The sequence below is a fragment of the Ochotona princeps genome, chromosome 11, assembly GCF_030435755.1.
Source record: "Ochotona princeps isolate mOchPri1 chromosome 11, mOchPri1.hap1, whole genome shotgun sequence".
Taxonomy (NCBI): domain Eukaryota; kingdom Metazoa; phylum Chordata; class Mammalia; order Lagomorpha; family Ochotonidae; genus Ochotona; species Ochotona princeps.
In genome coordinates, this window is record NC_080842.1 from 22,788,363 (window position 1) to 22,809,502 (window position 21,140).

A 21,140-nucleotide genomic window follows, 5' to 3' on the forward strand; every position below is an offset into this window, starting at 1 on the left:
TGAGAACCAAGATAAATGTAAGACAGGCTAGGATAGGCCTCTGCCTCTGCTGAGCCATGCATGAGCTGTGTCCGGATGTGGACCAGGCTTAGGTGGGATGTAGTATCCAACAGTAAGAACCAGAAAGGATGAGGGCTGGTCAGGAAAGGCCACTGTTCCTGCCAGGACGGAAGGTCGACTAAGTACGGCTGGCCCATGAACCCACCTCTGTGCATGATATATGGCACTGGGAGACCTTGGCAGCTCCTCTGTTGGGAAACAGTCCCTGTGGTGAACACAAGAACCAAGACAGGGAGCAACCCAGATTAGGTCAGGTTATGGCACCCACTGGCATACATTTGGCTAGGGTCTAGGGCGAGCCAGGCTAGGCCAGTTCATATCACCCATTGGCAAATCTGAGAACCAGAATGGTGTGTGGGTCTGTCCAGGCCAGGCTGCAATACCAACCACTCTGCATTAGGACTTGGACTGGGGGATGGCAGGGCTGGGTTACGCTCTAGCCCCCAACAGCATGAGCTGGAACTGGGGGCTGGGCCAGTCCAGGCAGGCTACAGCACCCACTGGCAAATGCAGAGGTGAGGCACCCGATGCCAGACTGGGCCACACATGAGACCCATGGGGGGGTCTCAGCACACGTGAGACCCATGGGGGGTGAGAGGGCAAAGCCAGTATGGGGGCTGCATGGGGCACCCATGCTGGACCACCACTCCCAGTGGTGAACATGAGAGTTGGAATGTGGACAGACAGGCCAGGCAGGGCCACAACAACTGTTGGCCTCATGTGAGATGGATCAGGGGAAAGTCAGGCTGGGTTGACTATTCCTACTGATTCATGCATAAGCCAGAGTGGGTGTGGGTTGGTTGGGCTTTGCTGCAGCATTAGTTGGCAGATGCTGTCACGGGAGGCAAATTCTTTCAAGCTAAACTGCAGAACCCCCTGGAGAATGCAAGATCCAGGATTCTGAGTGGATTAATAGGGAAATAGTGGGCACCTCCCTCTTGGGTCACCACTCTGACTAGTGAGCATGATAACCAGGACTGAGACAGGCATGGCTAGACAGACAGTGGCACTCATCATCATGTGTGTGGGCTGGATAGTGAGGCTGGTTGAGTTGAACTAGGCTTCAGTGCCCATTGACATATATGAAAGCTGAATGGGATGTGGGATAGACTAGAATAGTCTATATACATACTGGCAAGCACGGGAACCAGGGCAGGGGGCAGGCCTGGTGGGGGTTATTGTGGGTTACTCCAACTAGACTGCAGATCCCACTGACTTACATGAGGGCTGAGTGTGTGGTGGACAGGATAAGGCTGGGTTGCAACATCCACTGGTTTGTGTAGCATACAGGGCTAGAGAAAAAGGACTGTGCCAAACCCTCTATTGGGAAGCACACACAAGAATCAGGTCTGGGATCACCTCAGATGAAGTTTCTTTGGAGATCCCCCAACTGAAACACTGGACTCAGAACCCCAACCATGGAGAGAACTACAGGTTCCATTGTCTGACCTTGAAGTGCATGTGTCAGAGCTGGGCCTCCTTAGTAGCTTAGAAGAAGCAGTGGACAGCATATCCAGATACACATAGAGGATATGGCAATACATTGGAGTCTGCAGAGGACACCTGGTACCATAACAAAGGACAGAGGACAAAACAAATCAATCAACTACCCCAACCAAGTGTTGACAGTGAATACCTGGGCAAATGGAGACTCTAAGGTGGACTATGTCAACCAGTGGATTCTGGAGAGATTTCTTCGTGCTTGGAGTGGCAAGACTGGCAGTAATTTAGAACTATTGAATAACCAAAATCTCTTGAGCAGAACCCTCGGAGTATGCCTCACATCAGGGACCCTGGGGTGGTGTCAGGTGACTGTCTTCCATCCCACAGTAGAGGCATTTGTGAGGCTGGATGTGGCTTTTCCCCTTATCACCCTCCTCCTTCCCCCAGATACAGGAGGGGAAACAAAGAGAGAGAGAGAGAAAGAGAATGTGGAAATAATGGTCTGACCACCTTCCTGTAGCCCTTGACCCTTTTCACCCTAATCAACTATGTAAAAATAATCAAAATAAATAAATCTAAAAAAAAATAGAGATCCAGAATCATGGTTACAAAAGTTAGGTTTTGGAGCTGGGCATATCCAGTGCCAGGAACAAAGAGCTTCTATCCCAAGGCTTTGTGGCTTTCACAGACCACAAGCAAGGGGCTGGATTGTAAGCAGAGCAGCCAGGACATGAACCGGTGCCCAATATGGGATTTTTGTGCTGGCAAGGTGAAGACTTTAGCCAACAGGCTACTACATTTGGCCCTCCTATTTCTAAAAAATAGAAAATTAATGACTATAGTTTTATAATTATCCTAGAACACACAGTTGGTTAGTAAAGAGTAATTTGGAGTATATATTTTCCTGAGGAAAGACAGTGATTTTATTGATCTCCAAGACACTATTTAGTCATAAAAGACTATGATAATCTATTCACATAATTAGGATCATAATATGATATAGTATCATTTATATATAGAATGAAATAAACAGAAAAATATCCTATTTATTCTATTTTTCTCTATTTCCCCGTTTGTGTGCGTGTGTTTTTATAGAGACTGAATGTGTCCTAAAAATTCATAGTAGTAAATTGAATATGATGGTATTGGGGAAAGGGGCCTTTTGGTCCCTTTTGAATTAGATTATTAGGGTAGAACTCTGAATGATTTTACCAGTGCCTTTGTAATAGGGGCCATGGAAACCACTCTCCATACCCCTGCTGTCTCTCTTTTCTTTCACTGCTTTCCAGATTAAGATACGAGAAATTAGTTACCTGTGGTGCAGAACAGAACCTCCCCAGAGCCTGATTACTCTAATCTCAAAACTCTAACTTCCAGACGGCTCAAAGCCCTGGGACCCTGAACCCACGTGGGGGACCCAGAAACAGCTCCAGGCTTCTGGCTTCAGATCAGTTCAGCTCAGACCATGGCAGCTGCTTGGGGAGTGAATCATTGGAAGATCTTCCTCTCTGTCTCTCCTCTATGTATATTTGCCTTTCCAATTAAAATAAACAAAATCTTAAAAAAAAAAACTTAGGTTTTTCCAACAGCATTAGTGTTGAGGTAAATAACTTGAATTTCTTTGGAATGAGCCATGAGGGAACAGGTATGAATGGGAAAACAGGGAACAAAGAGCTAATGTATATTAAAGATTCAGTTCTGCTAAGTGTAATTTTTTGAGATTTATATACTTGTTTGAAAGGCAGAGTTACAGAGAGAGAGGTAAAGACACATAGATAGAGATCTTTCCTCTGCTGTTTCACTTCCCAAATGGCTCCACTTGCTGGAGCTGGGCTGGTACAAAGCCAAGAGCCAGAAGCTTCTTTCCAAGTCTCCTACCTGAATAGCAGGGGCCTAAGGACTTTGACCATCTTCTGCTGCTTTCCCAGGCACACTAGGGACTTGAACTAGTGCCCATAATGGGTTCCAGCATAGAAAGCAGTGTCTTTACTAATTAGGCCACAACACTGGGCCTCAAAACATAATGTTAAATGCTACCATAGATAATTGTCTTCATTTTATTCTTAGTAATTGCCCTAAAATTCCAGAATTTACAATCATGATCTCCTATTTATGCTTAGCCAAAATATGTTCTTTAATACATGATAAAAGCAGATACCCTAAACAGACATTCTGATAAATTATTATTTGTATAAGTCAGCATCCACAAAGAATATTACGTTTCCATAGTTTGGCCATTGGTTTATTTATACTTTAGGGAGTATAAATAGTTCATTATTTCTTAAATTTCCTGCAAAATGAAAGCAAGGTAAATGATCAAGATAATTTAATTTAACTATGTTTAGAATTATACAATTAAATATGTATCCATCCATATCAAGAGCTTGCATGATAATATTTTTCTGGTATGCTTTCTGTTCCTTATCCTTGACCTACTTTTATTTGTTCATTTCAAAACTTTAATCATTCAATTCACTTCAATTTGTAATTGCTCTAGTTTTTGACATATATTAATCTTGAAACTTGCCTTCGGTTGAACATTTAATGAGCAAATGTTTCTTCAAACATTGTGCCTCTCAGAACTTTGATCAATTCTTCCTTTATGCAAAAATTTGAACAAAAATTAGAAAAAAAATATACTTCATTTCTTATGGATAATACTTTTAATCATTTCCTGAGGTAAAAATTTAGTAACTTATAAGAGGCCAAGGAACATTTAGTGCTTTTAAAAAATCTTTTTTTTCTAATACTAGTTTTTGTAGAGTTGCTTTTAAAAATGCAAGTCTTATCCAAATTTTTATTTTCCCTGATCTACTAATCTATCTTAAAATATGCACATATTTATTCTGAATATAAAGAAAAATTAGTGGAGAAATGACTGATGCCACTGTGTTTACATTTTAAAAATGGAATAAGTGTGTAGGTAGCATAATTCATTCTTGAGAAAAAATTAAATTGATTTTTACATATTTACATTTGTTGCCATGTGTCTGGGGTCATTCATATTACAAATTCTGTGATGACCATGTTTTTAGTGCAGCTGTGGCAAGTATAAATGGGGCAATTAAAAAAAATAGTTAAAACAAGTATTTGCTACATCCCACCCATTCTGCTGAAGGCTTTTCGTGCATGGTTTATTTTCAAAGTTCTGTGAGGCTGCTGTTTTATTCTCATGTGACAGAAGAAGAAATAAGTTTACAAGTCAAACAACTTGCCCCACAACTCATACTTATTAAGTAGCTAAGCTGGGATTTGAAACAAGTTGTGTCTAAGGCTTTTCCATAGATAACAGTATAAGGGCGCAAGAAATTTTTCCTGTCCACTGAAGATCTGCTCATAGAATCTGCTGGGGAAAAAAAAAACTGACACTAGACAGCCTAACGGGAGAAAAGGTACACAAAGCTATTAAACTCACAGGGGCATGAGAGTAAAGTGAATTCCCAACAGATCAATGAGATTTGAGGTTTAATACTCCCTTCACAAGGGAGACAGAGGTGGGGGGATATAGACAATTCAGAGAGAGATTGGAAATTGCTTTCCAGAGAAATGAACAAGCATAGTGAAGAACAGATAACTTGTGACAAAGTCCATCTGGACATGGAGGCAACACTACTCTTCCTCCTGTAATGTGAATCAGGCTATCTAAGGAAGGAATTGACAACATTTCAATATCTTGGACCCAGCCTCTGGGAAGATAGAGGAACTTCAGAGAAAACTTGTTTCTGGATGTGTTGCTTTCTAAACTCTGTTGGAATGAAGATAATGTACTAAAGTGCCATACTTTTAAGATATCAGTTTTTTAGCCCAGCAACAGACATTGACATTGGGAATATAATATGTAAGTTTACTTAAAAAACAACTTTATAAACTCTACCTCAACATCAAAATTTATTTAGGCTTTGTGCACCCATACAACAAAATGGAAAAAAGATCATAATTTGGATACTTGAAGAAGATAATAACTCAGTTGTCTTCTTGAAATATGATTGTTGAAGTGATTAGCTGATTTAGATGATAAGATTTATATACAAAGAGCCAAGAAGAATTTGTTGAACTAATTCAATGAGGTAATTCTGGCTTTTTGAAACAATTAAGTTTACTATGTGAAGTTAAGTGGTCCAAAATGAAATTCTAGTCAGCATTTTTCTGATTCTTATACACAACTTTCTAAAAACATTAATTCTGGGGGTCTGTGCATTGACCCAGCACATTAATCCTCCACCTGTGGCACTGGCATTCAATACGAGCATCAGTTCAACTCCCGGCTGTTCTGTTTCCAATCCAGCCTGGGAAAGCAGCGAAAAACGATGAATCCCTTGGACCTCTGTACTCACATGGGAGACTCAGAAGAAGCTCCTGGTTCCTAGTTTCAGATTGGCTCAGATCTGGTCCTTCCCTAACTGTGATATCTGCCTTTTAAATAAAAATAGATGAATCTTTTTAAAAATTCTTGGTTTACTTATACTCACACTGATATTGTATTTTCCCCATTGTCTTAATCTTTGTTGATCACAAAAATTTGTTCTTTCTCTCCCCAAATCTCTTTTACATGCCTTCATGTTTAATTTTTATTACTTCTTGTAAATTAGAAAAAACAACCAGTCCTCTGTTACTTTACACTTTTTAGATTCAATTTGCCCTACAATAAAATAGAAAAGCGAAAGTTGGAGACATGTGAATCAGGATGTGAGTAGGAGGAGAGAGAAAGAAAAACATTACCAAAGAGAAATAAGCCATTCAGAATTAGCTTGGGATACAGACATGAACAAGAGACGTCTCAAGAAACGTCTATAACAGAATTTTTAGCATAAGCATTGCTAGAGTACTATCTTCAAATCTCTGTAAAATCTTCTAAAACTCAAAAATACATCATAAAACCATTGTGCAGATGAAAGCAATACACTGATCTCCTTGTTTGGGTAAACAAGAACTCCCAAACCAAACAGCATAACAGTGGAATGGCCCTGATGAAGTCATTTGATGAAGATTAAAATCAGAGAGGACTATGAGAACATGAACCCAGAAGATTTTTTTAAGATTTATTTATTTTTAAAACCCAGAGGAATTTTAAAAACTAATAGAGATGGTCTTGCCTCTTTTATTTTCTGTAAAAAGGGGTGATTATATCCACTTCATATAGACTTTTCAGGGGCAAGATGTCCCACGCAGACTTTGGAGTTGCTATTTTTTTAAAAGAATAATTCATCTTACAATAAATTAATTATGAAGACTTTACAGCAAAAAAAGTAAATTAAAAACACTGAGGGATCTTTTGGTTGTCTTGAGAAGCAAATGTTTTCAAAATAGTGACAGGAAAGCAAAAGAAATTGTTTTAAATATAATTGATTAAATTCCTTGTCAAACAAATTTAACCATTAATAAACAAAATTAATGAGGGCATTATCTCTCTAGAAGGATTTTTCAGATTATTTCTTCCATTTAATGTCTTAGAGTTGTAAAAAAAAATTCTTGACAAATTTTTTCTCTTTTTTTTACTATCTCAAAGTGAAAATTGCTCATATAACCTGGTTTATTTTGAATTTTGCATATAGATCATGAACCTTTATGCTTGCCAATGAATATTCATAGGGTTGGCATTACAGTACAGCAGGTTAAGCTGTAATTCTGAGACCTCTGCCTCCCATATACTAGAGCATTCATTCCAGTTTTGGCTGCTCTGTTTCTGATCCAACTCCTCACTAATCCTCATAGAAGGCAGTGGAAGTTGGCCCCATTATTTGGTCCCCTGACATTCACATGGGACACCGATGAAGTTCCTAGCTCCTGTCTTAAGCCTGGCCCATCCCTGACTACTGCAGCCATTTGGGGAATGAACCAGCAGAGGTTTGTGTGTGTGTATGTGTGTGCTCATGCATGCATGAGTCTGTGTGACTGTGTGTAGTGCAAAAATATGCATGTGTTTTTGACTTTCAAATAAAACAATTTTTATTACAAAAAAGGATGGTAAATATTGATCTCTTCCCTCTATTTCCTGATTCCTCCAATTCTCACTGTAATACTGTTTACATTTTATGCTGTCCCTTCAGCAGGTCTAGTTTAAATACCTTTGGAATAACATAATCTTCATCCATAAAAAAAAATCTGAATTCCTAGTTGCTTTGCCCTTTGGGGGCATGTGTTTTATTACAGTCATGCAAACAGCAAGCCATCCCATCCATTCCCCTAGTTTCCATACATAAGTCTCCCTGCTGTGCTTGACGCTGCAGCCCTATTTCTTTATATACAGTTATGACGCTTCTATTAGCCCAGTGATTCACTGTAGTGAACTATTCAAAGTGGTCTGGAAATGACAATGATTATAAATTCAGTGGTGTCTTTGCCACATTGTCCAGTAAGAATGCAAACACACCTATACCTGGTTACATGGACCTCTACTCCAGAATGGATGTAAGTTGACAAGCATAGAGAACACTCACTCTTGGGCCTGGCACAGTAGCCTAGCAGCTAAAGTCCTCATGTTGAAAATGCCGAGATCCCATATGGGTGCCTGTTCTAATCCTAGCAGCCCTGCTTCCCACCCAGCTCCCTGCCTGTGGCTTAGGAAAGCAGTCAAGAACAGCCCAAAAACTTGGGATCCTGCACCCGCATGGGAGCCCCGTAAGAGCTCATGGCTCCTGGTTTGGATCAGCTCAGCTCTGGCCGTTGCAGTTACTTGGGAAGCGAATCTGACTTTGCAATAAAGATAAATAAATCTTAAAAAAAAAAAAAAAGAAAGAAAGAAAACACTCACTCTGAACAAGTCACTGAAATGGATAGTGACAGCAGCCAATCTTACTTCCATCCATTGTTTTTGAACTTTTATGTTCTGTTAGAGACAATGTATCATATATTAATCATTGCTTCAATAATAATACCTCATCCAGAATGTCACAACTGAATTCTGTAACATCAAAGTGTTGGCTCGGTTAGGTCTTCACAAAGTAATTTCTGCTGCCTGTTAGACTAACTAATTGTGGATTGTGTTTACATTTGATCCAAGAGATCTAAAGAAGATTTAGCCATTATTATATTTCCTTAAAATACAAGGTCTTTGATAAAACATGGCTGTAAAAAAATTATGCCGACAAACAGGCATTCTTAAAGCTATAGACTGTGGTGCTGAGCAAGCTTTTGCAGACCAAGTGCAGAGTTTATGTCAATTCTAGAATTATTGTCCCTATCAGAGTAGAGGGTTCAGTGTAACGAATTTCAACAAAGGAGATGGTTCGCCTCCTCATAATATTACTGGTATTGGTCTCTGCCGTTGACATACTGGCTGCTGAGTAGTGGCAATAGCTAGATCATAATGTACCTATCCATAACCTCAGTTTCCATGATGATGGCCACACTAAAGACCCATGTCTTAAGAATTAGGCAACTTTGTCAAAAGAGGAATGAACAAGGATATTGTCATACATCTACTTTGTGGAATACTATTCAGCCATTAAAAATAATGTAATTCTATCACTTGCAACAAAATGTTCCAAGCTAGAGAATATGATGCTCAATGAAATAAGCCAATTCCAAAAGGACAAGTATCATATGTTCTCTCTGTTATAAGGTAAACTTCATGCAAAATACAAATTATATGTATGTGTATGTATTTGTATATAATACATTTATCTAGAAGAACTGTATGTGGAGACAGGTATAACATGAAGTGAAGATTCATCACACTATACTGTTGTACTTCTGAATAAAAGATGGACTTCCAAAACAACTGCTAAATATGTTTTGACAGTAGAATGCTGGGATTTCTACCATTTTCTATACCTACAATGTCAGTATACGCTTAAATAGAAGAATAATGGACTTGTGACTATTGTTGAAGGACTTAACTATTGTTATAGTATAGGGGAAAATAGTGGCAGGGAGGGTGGGTAAATGGGAAATCCTTGAGCCTAAAAAATTGTATCATGAAAAATTAAAAATTAAAGTTAATGGTTAAAAGTTTAAAAAAAAAAGAATTGGGAAACCAACAACAGAGTCTGGTTGGCCTATGTGAATGAGTCAGCAGGTCCAACTAGTTATTCAAGGACCCTTGTATGTAGAGGTTTGCTGGTGAAAATCATCTTACCATGCAAGTATGCCCATATTTGTGCCCACTCTTGTTTACCCATCAATATCCCTCTTCCTGTGTTTCCTCACCTCTAGTTTTCCTATTTTGTTATTTTCTTGACCTTGACCAATTAGCCAAACTTTTTACCACAACCCAGGAAACTATATTATCCCTGCAAATATTAGTAAGCCACTGAACTTTTTGCAGTTCTACCCACTGGAAAGTCTTCCCACCATCACTGTCCTGTAAGTCCGCTCCCATGTAGTGCTATAGTATTGCAGCAGTTCATTCGTGGCCAGCACAAAGATACTGCATATTTTTTCCTGATGCAAATGGTTATGAGACCAGAGCTTTAAAAATGAGTGATCACGTAGATCACAAAGAACTCTGAGTCACAAACTAAATGTAATTTATCTGGCCACTGGCCTTGCTCAAGGATCATATGCAGATGTGCCATTTCCATCATAAAGGACATTGCTGCCATACCCACCTGGACTGCTGCTGTCCAATTCTTAATGTATGTTACCACAGTCATCATGTCCCATTGCAATGTACTCAGTCTCTGTTAAGGTACAGGGAAACTGCAAAAGCCCTCTTGCAAAGAGCTGGCATTTTGTTGCAGAACACATAATCTTACTCCATATCCGTAGGAATCTGAACTGTGACATTATCAAAGGGTTTTTCATAGATTTCTCCAGCTCATTGGATATATACACTAACTTTTGACTTTAAACAGTATAGTATAGCTACTATTGCCCCTCCAATCTGCAAATGCCACAGCTAACATACAAACCACCTCCTGTTTGCACTTTATCTTAGTTCATCATCAGGAGTAACTATGCTATCCTTGTATGTTAGGGGTTCCCCTCTTATAATTAGTAGGAGTGCTCTCACTATTACATGATCTGTTATGGTCCAGTTTCTGATACTCGCTACAAGATTTGAATTCTAAGGCCACATCTGGCACCAACTAGAAAATTATGTGCAGGCAGTTTACTTGGGGAATTAATCTTAGGAAACATGAAGAGGAGTGGAGAAAGTAAAGTGAGAAAAAGTGAATATGAAGTAATTTCAACAGGTTGAATTACAGTTTTCTAATATAGTGTATTTTTCATAAAATTTTGAATTCCCCATACGCCTAGATTTTAAAATTTTTCTCACCAAAATTAACTTGTTTTAATTCCATTTTCCATGAACCTTTTTAAGAGTGCTCATATAGGGCTGCAGTATCCAGACTATTACAATTGATGACAGTAGAGCCTTTACAGTTGAGACCTTTGGAGGAGCATTTGTACTGTAACTGAGGAAGGAGACCTTTAGCGTGAACTAACATCCCCACCAGAGTGTTACACTGACTCATGCATTACATAATACTGGGCTGTTATCTTCCCTCTAATTCCTAATTAGGCACACAGAAGTACAAACAGCCCAGGTTCTAGTGTCAGAAAAGCTCCAAGAAAGAAAATGAGGTAGTAAAGGCAACTACAAGCAACTAAATTAAGTTGGCCATAGCAATAAAAGCCAGCATAAAATATAGATCAAAAGGATGGAGACCCAGGAATAAGAGGTTCCTATGCAGATGATTGCAGTTATTTCGTCCCATCGATGATTGAACCACAATCCAAAGACAGAAAAGACAATGATGAGAAACTTTTAGAAAGAAAAATAGGAATTGAGCTTGAGACTTAACACGCTTGAGATGTTTCTTGGAGAAGTAAATGTGGATCCTGAGTAGGCATTTAGACAAACAAGTTGAATGGAGGGAGTGCCACGTTGGAAAAACAGATTTGGGAGCTGATCATCTAAGTGGATATAAAGACTAAATCAATAGTGAGTGTAAATAAAAGATGCAAGGTCTAAATCACACGGTCACACAATCTTAATCATTCAGAACAAACAGAGGAGAGGATAAGTCAGGAGGAAAGTCAAACCACTGCATTCTGGAAGCTGAATGAAATAATGTTTCAGAGAAGAGGGAGGAACACACATTGTGAAATGCTGAATAGAGGTCGGATGAAAACTGGAAATGGGACCCTTGGATTTCACAACAGGGTAGTTACTGATGAGTTGTTCAAGTAGATTTTTAAGTGTACTGCGGATGGTGGGCAGGAGGAGGGCAGTTAATTAGAGTGAAAGAAAAAACTGGGAAAAAAAGGAAAGCTGAAGATACAAGTGCTACCAATTCTTTGAAAAGGTTTTAATATTCACGGAGGTTAGTAGAATAAAGCAGTAGCTAGAGGAGAATGTAGTCAACAGTTTCGTTTGTTTTAAGATGGAAGAAATATTTCATATACTGATGAGAATGGTTCAACAGAAAAGAAAAACTGATGAGAGAGCAGAACAGAGAGGGGAGGATTATAGGGATTTGATATCCTTGAGTAAATAAGCAGAAATAGGATATGTATTCATTTTCTACAGCTACCAAGGCAAATTCCCACAAGCTTGGCAGCTTAAAACAACACAAACTGATTATTTCAGGGTTTCAGTGGTTCTGTGCTGATTGAAAATAACTGTCTGTTTCCTCTGCTCAGGCTGTGGTGTCATAAGCCAAACATCAAGTTATTAGGCAGTCTGAATTCTCATCTAGCGTTTCTTGAGGACAATCTGATTCCCAGCTCACTCAGATTGTTGGTGGAATTCAGTTCCTTGTGGTTGGAGGACTGAGATTCCCACTGATAGTCAGGAGACTCTGCTCACTGAGCTCACAAACATTCCTTATCATAGTGCCCCCTTCATGTCCACCGGCAATCGCATTTAGAGTCCTTCTGTGGCATCAAATCCTCTGACTCATTCTGCTTTATCTCCTTTTTCAGGCAGATCATGTTCTGCTTTAAGGGTTTGTGTGACAATACAATCTAGGATAATCTCTTTTTAATGTGTATGATATTATTATGCCCATAAAAACAGTTTCTGCTAAATAACATAACAACACATAGTCACAGGTTCTAGGAATTAAGGTATGGAAATTCAGCATAGAGGTATTCTGCCTACCACAGTAACAGATCTCATACCTGTTTCAGACAGCAGAGTAGAATATACACATGCACCATATAGATGCTAAACACAGCAACATCTGGGAGGATTCGGTAAAGTCCCCTTCAACCTACTCCCGTTTCCCAATGATATCATGTCATAGTCCATCCTGGTTGCCAAAACAAAATGCTGTATCTGGGCATATACACAATAGAAATTTATTTTTTACAGTCCCAGAGACAGGAAATTCAAGATCAAGATACCGACAGATTTAATGCCTACTTCATAGAAGGCAATAGAAAAGAGAGGATCAACATAAGAAAAGATACTGCAAATGTTAGTGATTCCGTGAATGTGTAGGGAAAGGCAACGTAAGAACTCCAACCTAGGGAATAAGTATTATTGGATGAATAATGTTTCATTTTTGAAGGCATATCTCATAGAAAAAAGCATGTTAAACATTTTGGTGGAGTTTGAGGGAATGATAAATTCCATATTTGATATATTATGCTTGATGGAATGGTAACTAGCACTTTTCAGAAAGTAAAGTACCAGGCAGGGGTCAAAAGAGGAATAGGGCCCACAGATGCAGAGTGGGAAATCTTTGAGTTGCTGGGCACTGGAGAAAGGGAAGGAATATGCATTGTCTAATCATGTATCTTACAGAATTGTACAAGCACTACAGAAGAGATAATAACAATAGCTACGCTTTCTATATGGTGCCTTGCACAAAGAGAGCAATAAATATTAATTCTTAATATTAAGTCCTTTCTGTTAGTTCAATATTGTTTTCATTATCACTATAAATGGCAGCATGAGAATCTATATCTGGTTCTTTTGACTCCAAACGCTACATTTCTTGTCTATGCAACATAGAAAGCCAGACAACTTTATACCATTCCTTTTCTATTCATATTTTTTAAAAAAAATCTTTGCAGGGCAACAAAATTTCATGATAGCACTTATAAATACGAATAAGACTAAAAATTTGTGTGATCTTATGAACAAATTAAAATTATCAGTCGTTTCTAATTCAAAAACATTTTGTGCTCTTACTATAAAAATAGTCTTTAGAAAGATAATGTTAGGAATGTTGAATTAGCCTGGTCAAGAGGCTCAGCTCTCCATTCTACAAGTCATTTTGGTTATTTTTCCTCAGTAATTCATACAAAGCATTATAGTAAGCAATGCACTGGCCGAAGGATATATGAAAGTGTACTTTCTGTGGTCATCTTAAGAAACAGCACAGGAACCATTTCTTTTTTATTCTGCATTTCTCTGCCTGAGTACTAAGCACTAATCCATTCTTTTCAAAGGCATGAAATTGGGAATTTGCGATGCCCAAACCAGCTGTGACATCACAATTTCAAACACTCTGAGCTTGAGCAGCTTGAGTTCATTCCTGCAGGGTGTGCCAGCTGGCTTCCATCATGACAGCCAGCTCCTTCTCCATGATCTGCTGTCATTCTACTTGCTGGCTTGTCTATTGCAGAGATACTTGCCAGTCTATGATATCACAAACAGTGTCAGCTTCTGGGTGCATGGGTCTCTTACCGCACCCACCCCAGCCCTCTTACAGATAGACACTTGCCTGGCATACATCTTGGTTTAACATTGTGGTATTATTTCAGGCTTGCTAGTGTATGAGAAGTACATGGAGTTCAACACATTTGCCAGACAGATTATGCCATCTTGTGTGTTTGTGTATTTTTTCCAAATACTTTTCCACCTGCATTTAATGAATTTCTATGTGCATCTTTTTTATGATAATATTCAGAACGTCTTACTATTCATTCATAAACATTTCAAAGTCTGCGTGGAAATAATTTATTATTGACTGCTGCCAGGTGAACTGGCTGAGATGCCTGGCACCACCAGGAAGACAAGGCTACTCTACCACTTCCCTCCAGCAATGAATCCTGGGAAACATTGCCATCCATCATACATATTTTAAAATCTTCTTTAATTCTACCAGTCCAGAAAGTTAGAAATTTCTGTAGGAATCCATTTGTTGTATCATTTTTACCTGCAATTGACGATGAAGAGGATATACTTATAATAATGGTAATAATAGTAAAAACTATTAATAATAGTAATAATAAAGACCACTTCAAAATCTGTAAACTATAGAATAAAATTTTAAATATAGTCTTAACTTTTTCGTTTCTAATAGGTGACTTTTGCTTTCCTTAGGGTGTGTGATCCTAACCTCTAATTTCTCAATCTTACATTTATCTCCTAACACACACAAACCTAATTTCCAGATAAAATGAACACCATAGGGATTAAAGTAAAATTAGAATTTGCACATTAGAATTCGCATATGCATAGTGATTGCAACATATTTATAATTCCTTATGGTTTCAAGGCAAAAAAATACATCACCATGGTGATACCTGACAGCTATTTAGGACAGGGTAATATCTTAATTTTTACAAAGGTCAAAACTGAAGTTCATGAGGGCTAAGAAATCTTTCCAACATTAATGGATGGTATAATTTGAAACTATATGTAAATTATACTACTCAGCCATATGTGACCTACAATTTCATAAGATTCAAATTAGTGAATTATAGCAAGATCCTGGTAAAGGACACTTCCTCTTATACCTCTATCCTTGGGTCTTAGTCTATGTGGAATTTTTTATGTTACAATAAAGGTAAAGATTACATTGTTGCTACGAAACACTTATAAATAATAACTCTGGCTACTTGTTCCCTACCTCATTCTTGATTACATGATCGTAAGTTCAGAAGTTTTACACATTCACCAAGGCAAAGTATAAGGGAAAGGAAAGTGAAACAAAATACATGAAAACTTTACAAAACAGAACCTTCATGATTCATTCGTTCACAGGAATGACAACTAAATAATGAAATTTAAACCCCAAAACTGTTAATAGAACCTAGAACCCCTAGAACTGTATTGTACAGGAAAGACAGGGATTGAAACATTAAACGCTGGGTTTATTAGCCTCCATTTTTGTTGTCTTCCAGTATTTCCACTATGCACCTTTCATAATAAAAAGTAGTAGAACATAATCATTACATAAATTCTTAAGATATTTCTTTGTTTTATAATTCTATTACTATAGATATTGTTATTCATGTATCAACTTGTAAAAGGTTATTCACACTGAAAATGCATACAAATTTGTAAATGAGGAATACAAATATGACAACATACACAAAATATACCACCAATACAGCCTGTGCCATCATGCCAATGATTAAATTTCAACTCAAGTTATAGCATGACCATTTCTAGAAGACAGGAATAGCATCTTTTTACAGACCTTATAAGGTAAAGGTCTTAAGTGATATGATAAATCATAGCAAGAGACTATATTTTTTCACCGGAGTAAAAAGGAGCATGTGTACCTTAAAATAAGCAATCTAAATTATTACTTTAATGATGGATAGTAAAGATAAATATTGGGCCCGGCGGCGTGGTCTAGCGGCTAAAGTCCTCGCCTTGAAAGCCCCAGGATCCCATGTGGGCGCCGGTTCTAATCCCGGCAGCTCCACTTCCCATCCAGCTCCCTGCTTGTGGCCTGGGAAAGCAGTTGAGGACGGCCCAATGCTTTGGGACACTGCACCCGCGTGGGAGACCCGGAGGAGGTTCCAGGTTCCCGGCATCGGATCGGCGCGCATCGGCCCGTTGCAGCTCACTTGGGGAGTGAATCATCGGACGGAAGATCTTCCTCTCTGTCTCTCCTCCTCTGTGTATATCTGGCTGTAATAAAATGAATAAATCTTTTAAAAAAAAAAAAGATAAATATTAACTGGAATCCTAAACCTAATTTTTTTTAAATCTTCTATCTTAAAAATTTATTCTGATTTTAAACAATAAAAAAAGACAATAAAATTGTTTATACGATTTCTTGTTTTGCATATGAGATATAGTTGACCAGAGAAACACAGATCAAGAGGATGTTGCCAGCTCAAAGCTTTTCCATGTCTACTACATTAATTTCGTATCTTGTAACCTCCAGCCTTATTCCCCTACCATCATCAAAGCTTGTATCAACCAAATCAAAACTGCATGGTTACGACTACTCATTCTCTCACCTTTTCTATTCTTCCACCCTTGCCTTGAAGACAGGAAGAAGATTCTTGGGAGAAAACTTTTTTACCTCCAAGTATTTTCAGTAAGGGATCCAAAGCATTATTTTTCTTGAAGAATTTGTATGGAACAGATAAAAGTGTTGGGTGATGTATTAATATTGCTGGTAAAATTAAATGGCTGAGATTGGGGGAGGGTGGAATAAGGAAAATCTTATCAGAAATAAAACGTAAAGACTGGCCTGAAGTTAAACAAGAAATTAAGCCAAAAGTTGGCCTTGGCACATTTATGAATTTCAGGTAGTCTTGAACTTTGGTTTCTGGTAGGCACAAAGTCTTAGATCTCTGTATGAAATCAGGATCCAGGGCATATATAGAAAGTCACTTTGAAGAGGCAGACAACATGGGAACTTGTCATTTTCTGTTTGGGATCTATCTGAAGTCAATGAAATATCTCTTTGAGAGTACAGAATCAGAGAATTCAGATGGGTCCAAGAATTTATGTGGATCACACAAGAAGAACCACAAATGGGCCCAGCACAATAGCCTAAATTCTTGCCTTGCATGGGCCAGGATCCCAGATGGGCATTTGTTCATATCCAGGATGTTGTGCTTCCCATCCAGCTCCTTGCTTGTGACCTGGAAAAGTGGTGCAAGGCCTTGGGACCCTGTACCTACATGGGAGACCCAAAAGAAGCTCCTGGGCCCCGGCTTTGGATTGGCCCAGCTCCTGCTGCTATGGCCACTTGAAGAATGAATGAGCAGATGGAAGATATTTCTCTCTGTATTTCCTTCTCTGTCTACCTGCCTTTCCAATAAAAATAAGTCTTTAAAAAGAAAGAAAGACAGGGCCCAGTGCCGTGGCCTAGTGGCTAAAGTCCTCACCTTGAACGTGCCAGGATCCCATATGGCAGCTGGTTCTAATCCCGGCAGCTCCACTTCCCATCCAACTCTCTGCTTGTGGCCTGGGAAAGCAGTTGAGGGCAGCCCAAAGCCTTGGGACCCTGCACCCATGTGGGAGATCTAGAAGAAGTTCCTGGCTCCTGGCTTCGGATTGGTGCAGCACCAGCCATTGTGCTCACTTGGAGAGTGAATCATCAAACGGAAGGTCTTCCTCTCTCTCTCTCCTCTCTGTATATCTGACTTTGTAATGAAAATGAAATAAATCTTTGTAAAGAGAGAAAGAGAGAGAGAGAGAGAGAAAGAAAGACCACAAGTCAATATGATTTTTTGACTGAGCAATGCACATATAGAGAAAAGGGAATGAGATACTAGAATAGACTGATGAATTTTGTCAACTGAAAGAGCCCAGCAGGATGCTGGAAGCCTGTTGAGCAGCCCCTCTGTGCCCCTCCACACTCGGCACAATAGAAATTAGCTTTTCTACTTGTATGTTTCATATAATTGGAATTATTCAGGACTGATACCTTTGACTCTGGCTTCTTTCTCTACGGTGTATTTGTTTGTTTGACTCCAATTGCTATGTGTGATGGATGCTCTCTCATTCTCAGGGCTTTGCAGTTTTTCCATTGAGTAAACATACGATCGATCAGGTTCTAATCATTCTGTTTCTACTGGATTTTAATCAGTTTCCAGTTTGAGAACAGAATGATCCGTGCTGTCATGTTTTTGTGAGCATGTGTGTGCCACTCTTTTCCACCTAGGAAAGGGTTTTCTAGGTCATTGAAAAACACATGTGGCTTTGTTAGTATTTATACCAATCTATACTCACTCCAGGATGGTATCAGAGCTCTGATTGGTTCACATCTTTGCCAAAAACAACAAGTATTTCCCATCTGTTTCATTCTGGCCATTCTGATAATCAGCTGCTATTTTACTTTTAAATTATAATCCCACTAGAAAGTACATCCAGATATCTGGTGGAAGTAAATCAAATACACCCTAAAGAAACAAGCTTTCAACTAAAGCGAATAAGCAGAAGAAATGTCATGTAATTATCTTTATAGAGAGAAACTGTTTATAAAGCAAAAAAAAAAAAACATTTTCAGGTAAAAAGGTTCTATATTATTATAGGAGCAGTAGTATGCACTTTGATGAATAGTAGGAAGCAGTCTTGATTTGGGACATTTGCTAATTTCCACTGTATAATCTACCATGTTGGTAGATTTTCAGATACCAGTGTGAAGTGACTGAACATGAAGTAAGTACGAGGTGTGTGCAATCAGCACCCAGCAGCCCACGTGAGCAGGCTCCGGGCTAGTACTAACAGAAACTACAATTTATCAGCAGCATGTGTTGATTCTAATCTTCCATGCACCTAAGAGTTTAGCTTTAAAATACTGCAACTGAAAAATTCACTACCATAGTAGAAGATTTTTAGTGCACCACCCTTAATATCAGTCTATACAGAGACGATATTTAATATACCACCCTTAGTGATAAGGGTGAAGATATTTAATGAACACCTGACAACTGAAGAATATGTATTCATTCATTTACAAACATTGGTCCAAAAAAGCAAATTGCCAAGAACCACAAACTACATTTTACTAACCACAGTTCAATAAAGATAGCAACCAATAACAACAAAAAGGATTGAAAACCACAAGCACTTGGAAATTGACAAATGATATACTTTAGTCCAAATGGTCTCTCCCACTTGAGAACAAAGTTGGCTAAATATCACATCTGAAACCTGATTACGCTGATTAATCTCTAAATTAGTTCTGATGGGACTACTTGGTATCAACTCTATCTTGGGTCTGCTTATGATTTCTGCAGGTTCTAATTGTCTTCATATGGGAAATTTATGAGGACATTTCAAAATATCCATGGAAAATGGAAATAAAGGTTATGCTTATTTGTGGGAAAAACTTTGAATATTCATGAGTAGTTTTTTCATTTTATGCTTTTCCTATGAATTTTTTTAAGATTCCCTCAGAAGGTTTTGGTCCAAAAAACCTTATCTTTCAATTTTACTTCTGCATGATCTTTTTGAAGTAACTCACATATGTAGCGAGCATGAAATTTTCTTCCAGGAAATGCAAAGTAGTGTTTTGAGCTTCACATTGTTTTTAGAAGGAAGCAAAAAAAATGAGGCAACATTAAGTAAAGGAAATCATTGTGTCTCACCCAATCACAAATAAGTACTCCTCCACCAACCTTCCCATTATTATAATTTTGCACAGTTTACTCACAGAAGTATTTCTATTTTCTCTAATGTTCTCCATAAACTGCCTTACTCCCACAGATTTTCTTGAAAGCTTAAACTGCCTAGTTAAGCTTTACTCGGCAAAGATGACCTATAACTTTCAATGCTGTAAAAATGAAGTCATTATTTTCTGTAAACATATCCTCCTTCGTACATTTTAATACTTATACAATTCTACTACCCAGGGAGGTCAGTTATTTCCATTCATTCATTCACTTCACAAATATTTAACAATACAAAGCATGTGTTGGGTATCTTAAGCCACAAAAGACACAACAGTGAAAAATATATGAATTGCCCCAGCTTACTATCTAGAAAATTCACCTTTACATATATATGTACATAAACCACATTAAATATTAGTTATGTGATTAAACATAATAAATCTGTTTATAATTTTTCATTTAAAATTATACTACAGGAAAATAGCCCATGCATTTTATCAAAGCTTGCCCAAAATCTATAAAGAACTAACAAATCGCCTTTCTATGGGAATAACTAATAATCTTTTGATTTCGCAATACATAATCGCACAGAATAAAGCTGGAAACATTCATTGCTTAGCACAAATGGAGAAAAGTTTCCTTTTAAAACACATACATTACAACAGGCTTTTGAAATATGATCAGCTAACTTTATAACTAAAAATGGAGTGCCCAGAGAAACAAATGACCCATTCTACTCAGAAATGTATTGTGCCCTTGTGACAGTTGTCATATGCTGGTATAATCCCCTTAGAGAAAACTATGAGGATTGCTTTTTTTTCCCTGAAAGAGAAAAATCAATTTGCACATAGTGGTTACTCAACTATGACCTATTTGGATAGCATAATTCCCAAGATATTCAGCTCACAAATGGTCCCACTTGTTGGATCTGCTGGTTGGAGCCAGTCTTTTAAAAGTTGAAGGGGGAAATCCTCTGGAGGCTTTTGTAAAAGGAGAGACAGAATCTAATCCTTCATAGCACACTGGCTACCGGCCAAAGCACTCCAGAGGAATTCAGAAGCACAGACCACAGAATGCAGCCCCATCTGGGGAGCTGGCCTGATGACACAGACAGCATCCTAGGGAGCCGCTGTTCCTCTCCCCACTACTGCCAATCACTTCATGAGACACTGAGGCACAGGCTAGGGCAAGGGCCATTTTTCCCTGATGACTTCAAGGCACCCTGTGTTACACACTAAAAGAGAGGGAGAGACATGAAAAATTGCTTGTCTTTTCCAAGCAACATAAGCAAATGATTTATCTTAATTATTTTTAGATTGCAATATGCTACTTCATATGTCAAATGTACATTAAAGAGCAATTAGCTTAAATGTCAGCATTAAACGATTCACTACTTAGCATTTCAAAAACAGAAGCAAAAATAA